Below are 8,366 nucleotides of genomic sequence, written 5' to 3' on the forward strand. Positions count from 1 at the left end.
AAAATAAAGCATTCTGACTATTTCTTTACTACACTGCTCAAATTTTAACTTTTGTTCCCTCTAATATGCCTAAGGCTAAGGACTTTAATCCTTTATTACTACGTGTAATGTGAAAAATGCTTTAATGCCACAAGATAGATGGAAATATTAGTTTGCAATGAGAAATACCCTAAATTGAGCATATCAAAGAAAGAGAAAAATGCATTGTGATTTTTTTCACCCTATGGCTTGACAACTTGACAGAACATTCTTTAATTCCAAGAGGCTATTTTGGGGATCTTTTCTGGAATTTAGTGCTGGATATTTTGAGGCAGGGAAGAAAATTGTGTTTTAAAAGTTTTCTGTCTATCAATATTTAGTACATTGTATTTCTCCTGGTTTTTTTTCATTTTATCGCTGACAATGTTAGAAATTGGTATAGCACAGTTATAAATAATAAAATTGCAATGTGCTCCTACACCTCCCTGCACACTCATACATACTGCTAAGAAGCACTTCTTGTTTTACCCAAATTTTAGATTCTGTTATCTTTCCTGCATTTTCAGGGCCCTAGACAGAAAGCTGCTATCCAAAGTCAGTTCAAAGACAGAGAAACAGATGAGAACTTCTGTCCACGCCCGACTCCAAGGTGAGCCCCCAAGGAGCCTTGGTCCCTCTAACAGATATATTTTCACCAAGTAGGGTTTTTGTGTTTTTATTTACTATTGAGATTAAACTGTTTGACATTTGAAAAATCAATTTATAGATTTCCATAGCCTTAATTAAATTAAATTATAAATTTCGGGAAATTATAATATCAAGAAGAAATGTCATAAAGCCAATAATAGATATGCTGGCATAAAAGATGATCTCTGCCACTCACAGTTAACATTCACATTCACACAGTTCACATTCCACCTGTAAAAAAGTGCCTCATACTCACCATGGTTTACTTTTTTTCCAAACTGAGAACTATTTTGAATATGTTCACTTTGCAGGTATCAATGTATTTATAAGGTGTACATACCCTGGCCTTGGTTAAAGGCTCTTTAGATAATTACTCCCATTATCACAAACATTTAAGTTGCAATAAAAATTTTGTTATAGAATTACCTTTCTAATTATAAGCAATTTTTTCCTGCAGCTTACTTATGCATACATATAATACCTTATTCTGCATAGCACTTTATATTTTACAAAATACTTTCACTTTATTAAGCATATATTTCTAACACAAAAATATATATACGTAGAGAATAAATGGGGGGTGGGTGGGGATTCTTGTCATATTTACACTCACCAGGACAATGTGCTGCATTGTTCAGTTAAGACGGACATACACAGATCCCTATTTCTAACAGAGCCACTTTGTTCCATTCAAGGAGGAGAGGATTCATCTTACATGTATGACTCATCCCACACCCTCTGCAGCCATTTCAGTTGAGAGAATCGAGAGCTATTATTCGGAAAAGCTGCCAGCATGTCATATAGCCAGAATGTAGATACCACATGCTCTTCTGGGGGAGTCTGTGAGAAGGAGGAAAGTAAGGGCAGAGGATTTCCAGATTTCCAGAACCTGGGCCTAGAATTAGCAAAGTTTGTGCCTTGCTAAGCTTGGTCATGGGATGAATCACAATTAACCATGGGCAATGATAGAGTAAGATAGGATTTTCACTAATAATATTGTTTCAACAAATGTCTGCAGTTACATTTCTCTTGTCATTGTATGAGAAGATGCTTACATTTTAACAATCTCTAATCAATTTAAAAAGTTGCAGGTGCATTGCCGAACTGTACCTAGGATTACAAATGGCAATAGAGACCTATAGGGTCACCAACAGAGATGACCAATCTGCGTCTTGAAGATACCTGTATCATTATTACTGGACATTTGTTTGCACCTCGGTGAATTCTCTCACAGGAAGAAGCTTCTGGAAACAGCAGAGTTCACTAAAGAGCACTTTTCCAGTTGAATTCCATGAACATCTACTGAGCTGTGAGGGACACGCTGATGGATAGGACACTGAGTAGCTACAGAAAATAAGGCAGAAAAAGGCATGAGTGAGAAAGAGCAGTTTAAGAGAGGTATGGGGTGTCTCAGAGGCTCAAAGGAAGGACAGATCACAAAAAGACAGAGGTTCTCTGGAGGAGGTTCTGCCTGGAAGGGCTTTTATGGATAGGGGAGATTTCCATGGAGAACAAGGAAGCCGCCCTAAAAGGGGCAGCAAGAGGAAAGCACGGGGCAGGGGAAGGAGGATGTACAGCATGAGTCCTCCCCATTCTCTTCCCAGCACCTTGGAGTTTGCACATATCACTTTCCTGTACCCCTGTCTGCTCCCTTTTTGGTCTCACTCACAATACTGTCAACTCCATGAGAGTAGGAACCCTCACTTGGTCACCTCCTCATCCCCAGCTCCTGCATCAAACAGCATAGGGCAGCCACACAGAATACTCTTAAATGTTTGTGCAACCAATGGACACAAAGGTGAAGAAAGGAAACTCTTGAGAGAGAAAGTGACTTGTCCAAGGTCTTGCAATGGTGGAGGTGGGACTCAAGCACAAGTTCAACTAACTCCAAATCCTGGCACTGAAAACACTGTGTCGAGCTAGACCCTGAAAGGCAGAACAAATGCTAAGTTAGAGATGGTACAAGCCATAGGCTTTACCCATCATGTGAAAGAGAAATGAATTTATGCCTGGTCATCTTTCACTGTTGACTTTATTAGGGGATTGGAAACAGGAGTTGTCATAATTTTGAGGGAAGTATAGGAATTATCCTGAGACAGCCAACTCTTCATGTACATCATTTTCTGTGCTGTACATTTCTTATGAAGTGATGCCCTGGGTAAATGTGGATGAGACCTGATAGCAAGGGAACAATCAGGTTGAGGCTTTGAAGTGAGTGGGCAGCAGCTTAAATCCCAGAGAGACCCCTCACTAGCTGTGCATCCTAGGACATAATCACTAATCTCTCAGCTTCCTTTTCCTCAGGAAATAATGTCACTGATGTCAGAGGTAGTGTAAAGAGTCAAGAGGAGAAAAAGCCTTTGGCTCACTAGGCCAGTCAACGTCAGTTATCAGTTGTCATTACTCCAAGGAATGCACCTGCCCCTCTTTAACCAAAACTCAAGAAGGAAAATCGGAAGGGACTTCCCCAGGCAGGAGTGGTAAAGGTGTGAGCACAAAACCAATCCTGCAAATAGATTGGACTTTGTATCTCTCTATGTAGATTTCAGTCAGAAATTAACATGTGCCTGGAAACTACTAATACTTAGGATGTGAAAATTTTATCAAAAGGTCTGCATGGTAATGGTGCAGATTGTGGGGGTTGGGACATGGGCCAGGAGTGTGGTTTATCAACAGCACATGCAAGTTTTTCCAGGCAAGGCTGAATTTCAGCAGGTGCACTCAGGTAGTCTTACCTGCAATACTGGACCTATCAGCAATTTGGTCCGACCTGCAAACACAGCCATTCTCACAACTGAAACCCTACTTGGAATGGAAGCCTTATCTACACATCCCCACCCGCAATCCCAGCCCTACCTGCAATCCCTACCCCACTTGCAAAATGCAGCTTTACTAGCACAACAACATTCACAATAGCACCCAGTGCATGATCTGATGGGTCAGGCCCTTTGACATTGCAGGTATTCAATATTTTAAAATCCCCCCAGCTTCTAGGGATTATAACTGCTCTCTGATAAGCAAGGAACCTAGAGCACAAAAACCTGGACACCAAGTACCCAAAGAACCCTCAACATGCTCAAAATAGGGGACTGCTTAAGGAAGGTGAACATGAAGGAGCACCAGGGCCACAAGGTGGCCCAGACTCTGTGATAAAGCAAAACAGTCTCCCATCTGCTCACCATGGACACCTCCTTGCAGACCCTTCCTCCTGAGCTTTCCCAGGAGGTTTTGGCCCTTCTTAAACTCTTATTTATCTATTGAGCCCTGCGTTTGTGCCAGGCACTTTGCCAAGAACTTGACATGCATGTGTCTCATTTAACCCTCCTAATGACTCCACTGAATAGGCACTGTTAGGTCTCCATTTTACAGCTGAGGAAAGAGACTTACTAGGTCAAGTGATCAAAGTACTTGGCTTCTTCCTGCCAAAGCTCTTGGGGAGTACTGGTCCTTAAGAGAAGCAACTGCTAATCCCCAGTGCCCACTTGGTAAGTAGCCCAGCCCTCTTATACTTCCAAAAATGGTGGGTGAGGAAAGGGAAAAAGAGCTCATATCTGTGCAGGACAGATACCTGGTGAACTGACTGTTCCCCAGCTCAAGGTCCTTCACAGAGATGTAAATTATTTCCATGAATGAAAGGGATGGTAGGGAGAGATCATTTCTTACATTCAATTGCTTCTGCAGAATGGATTGCAGCTAAACAGGGTCAAAATGAAGCTGAGAGCTTAGAAACACTAGTACAGGACAGCTGTCTCTTGGGATTCCACAGAAATCAAGAGTCCTGGGACCAGGACTGTAAAGATTCTGGAAACTAGGGCATCTTGCCATGCCTGGTTGGAGAAGTTTAGACCCTCTGTTTCTGCACAGTGGTTAACAGAAAATTCAAGTACATAGAGTCTGTGTACTGGATTTTGGACCCTCAGGGAAATGGGAGAAGGGGAGGCCACATCCCACTCAGAAACCAACTGTGGCAGCAAGAGGTGCCCCCCCCCCCCCAGGAAGCAAAGTGGTGTCTGCAACTCAGAGGGTGAAGAGAGCTGGCAGAGTACCCTGGGCTTGCAGCAAGAAATGGGCAAGGCATAGGCAGCCCATCTGTGCTGAGATGAAATCCCGGGGCTAAGCAATCAGTGGGGTCAATGTGAAGTTGCCAGGTAAATGTTAGCTCAATAATCTGACTGGAAACAGGACAATCTCCTATCCCAGCCACCAATCAAGGTACTAGCTCAAAGGTAAACAAGTGTGCCCAATAATGAAACACATTCAAGTGGAAGCGTATTATGCAGTGTTCTTACATTTGAGTAAGAGCCACAAAAGCTAGAGATTGGCTTTGTACTGAAATAAAGAATTTTAAAAATGAAATCAGGGACTTCTGATACCAAATACTTTTAGGATTTTATCATGGCTGTAAACGTCTTAATACATGACTTTCATGCAGCATCCCACATGTAAACATTGTGTGTCATCATAATTGTATCTGAAGCTAATATTATTGTAACAAAGGACTGAATCTTCAAAGAGACCAACATAAAAAGCATATTAAAATTTTAAGTGTGTCATCAACTGGAGGTTAATTATATATTCTAACTTTCTGCTTCCTAAACTGAGCTTCGGGAGGCGCAGGATCTCAGAGCAGAGCGACCTTGAGGTTTATCTAGCCTAGAGGTTACAAACCAGAGATCTGACCCTCAGATGGGTTTTCTTGGGCTTTTTTGTTTGGTTTGCATTACAATTTTCAAAAACTGTTCGCAAATATTTTTAAAAGATGGTATTTCACCTGGAAATCTGTATTTGGGGCTTTTTCTGAAAGATCAGATGATGTGACAACAATAAGCTTATATGTGAAAAGTCAGTCAGAGCTGAATAGTAGCACCCTACATTAGCAGTGCTTACACCATATCTTCTCCTATTGACCCGCCACACCCTCACTCCCTCAGAGAAGCGGAGGGCCCACTGCTAGTAATCAATGTGCTTCTGTGACAGTTTTTCCTGACCCCTGTAGGCCTTTGACTTGGCAACTCACTTTCTAGTCTAATTGCCTCCTTTTACACATAAGAAGACAACAACCCACAGGAGATGAAAGGACTCACTTAAGGTCACAAAACAGTTTTGTGGTAGGTACAATAAAGCTGAGGTCTTTGGCCTCTCTCTAGCTCTCATACAGCACTACTACACTTTCCAATCTTTCTAGATCATGTTTTTTATAAAAGTTTAAATAGCTATATACAGAACATTATACCCCAAAACAGCAGGATACACATTCTTCTCAAGTGCTCATGGTACTTTCTCTAGTATAGACCATATGTTGGGTCACAAAGCAGATCTCAATAAATTTTAAAAAGATCAAAATTATGAAAAGCACATTTCCTAATCATAATGGAATAAAGCTGGAAATCAACAATGGGAAGAAGAAGAGAAAATTTACAAATATACGGAGATTAAACAACACATTATTAAATAATCAGTGGGTCAACGAAGAAATTGCAAGAGCAATCAATAAATAGATAGAGAACAATGAAAATGAGAACATAACATATCAATACCTATGAGATGCAGTGAAAGTAGTGCTGAGAGGGAAATTTATAGCCCTTAATGTTTACATTAAAAAAAGAAGAAAAAGATAAAATCAATGATGTAACTACATACCTGAAGGAACCAGAGAGAAGAACAGTCACCTATGCACAAATGAAGCAGAAATAAATGAAACTGAAAACAAAAAACAATAGCAAGAATTAACAAAACCAAAAGTTCGTTCCTCGAGATCAACAACATTGACAAACTCTTAGATAGATTGACAAAGAAAAAAAGACAGAAGATGCAAACAAATAAAATCAGAAATGAAAAAGGGGACATTACTATTGACTCAACAAAAATAAAAGCAATCTTAAAAGGGTACTGTGATCAACAATAAGCCAAAAAAAGTAAAGAAAATTATAGGCCAATCTCTCAAATGAACATAAATGCAAAAATTCTCAGCAAAAGACTTGCAAATAGAATCCAATAGGATATGAAAAGAATTATATGCCACAAATAAGTGGGATTTATTCCTGGTATTCAAGGGTGGATCAACACAAGAAAATCAATATATTTAATAAATCACATTAACAAATTGAAGGAAAAAAAACACCTGATCATCTCAATCAATGCAGAAAAGGCACTTGACAAAATCCAGCATCCTTTCTTGATAAAACCAATTCATAAGATAGGAATAGAAGGAAACTTCCTCAATATGATAAAGGGCATATATGAAAAACCAACAGCCAAAATTTTATTCAATGAGAAAAGTTTGAGAGCTTTCCCTCTAAAACTGGGAACAAAACAAGGATGCTCACTGTTACCACTGTTATTCAACATTGTGCTAAAATATTTAGCTAGAGCAATTAGACAAGAAAAAATGGCATCCAAGTAAGAAAAGAGGAAGTAAACTCTCACCATTTGCAGATAACATGATCTCATATTTAGAAAATTCTGATATGTCTAGGATAAAGCTACTTGAGCTAATAAATGAGTTCAGCAAAGTGGCAAGATACAAGATCAACAGGCAAAAATCAGTCATGTTTATGTACTCTAGTATTGAAAAACATGAGGAAATCAGAAAAAAAAATCCCATTTACAATAGAAAGAAAAAGACTCACGTACCTAGGAATCAATTTAACCAAAATGTACAGGGCTTATATTCAGAAAACTATAAGACAATGCTAAAAGAATTCAAAGGAGACTTAAATGTGAATGCCCCGGCCAGCGGGGCAGCAAACTGGGGCTCGTGGCTTGCGTGGAGGAGAATGATGAGACAGGAGACGCGAGGAATGACAGCGAGACAGGGTGAGGATCAAGCTGCAAATTTTATTGAGGGGAACAAAGCATATATACTCTTGGGAAGGGGAGGGGTAATAGGCGGGGGTGGAAGTTAGGGATTGGCTCTGATCACCACTAACATATAGGGTGGGTTTCAGTTTACCTGCCTAGCGCCTGCCCACTGCCTTGTCAATCTGGGCAGTGGCGGGAAGACGGAGAACAAAGGCCTGAAGGGGAAGAAGAATAAGGAAGTGACAGGGCAGATTTGAGTTCTGCCATGATGTGGGACCTGACGTATTGTGAGGAGCTAGAGGGTTGGCTCTTCTCTGGCAGCCGTGCTACTGACTCTCGCTGAGTTCGACATACATTCTTTTTATCGCTCCCAACACTTAAACAAATGGAAAGCGATTCCATATTCATGGATTGGAAGACTAAATTTCATGAAGATGTTGATCCTATCCAAACTGATTTAGAGATTCAATGCAATACTAGTCAAAATTCCAAAATACTACTTTACAGAAATGGAAAAGGCAATTACCAAATTTATTTGGAAAGGAAAGTGCACCTCAATAGCCAAGAGCATCCTAAGAAAGGACAAGCATTGTGGAAGGATTTTCAGTGCCTTTCCTTGAAAAATATTACAAAGCTGCAGTGGTTAGAACAGCCTGGAATTGGCACCAAGATAGGAACATTGATCTTTGGAATAGAATTCAGCATCCAAAAGTAAACGCTCACCTATATGGACAACTGGTTTTCAACAAGCCTACTAAGTCCACATTACTGGGACAAAAGTGTCTCCAACAAATGGTGCTGGGATAACTGGATATCCATAACCAAAAGAATGAAAGAGAACCCCTATCTCAGTCCCTATAAAAGAAACAACTCAAAATGTCTCAACACTTAAATATAAA

General features: G+C 40.1%; 1 pseudogene; it reads right to left on the reverse strand.

Moving 5' to 3' along the window:
• Positions 1-3,452, reverse strand: part of LOC101436755 (late secretory pathway protein AVL9 homolog pseudogene) — a 36,717-nt pseudogene extending 33,265 nt beyond the window's left edge.
• Between the last annotated feature and the right edge of the window lie 4,914 nt (positions 3,453-8,366).

Source organism: Dasypus novemcinctus, chromosome X, assembly GCF_030445035.2.
Source record: "Dasypus novemcinctus isolate mDasNov1 chromosome X, mDasNov1.1.hap2, whole genome shotgun sequence".
Classification (NCBI taxonomy): Eukaryota; Metazoa; Chordata; class Mammalia; order Cingulata; family Dasypodidae; genus Dasypus; species Dasypus novemcinctus.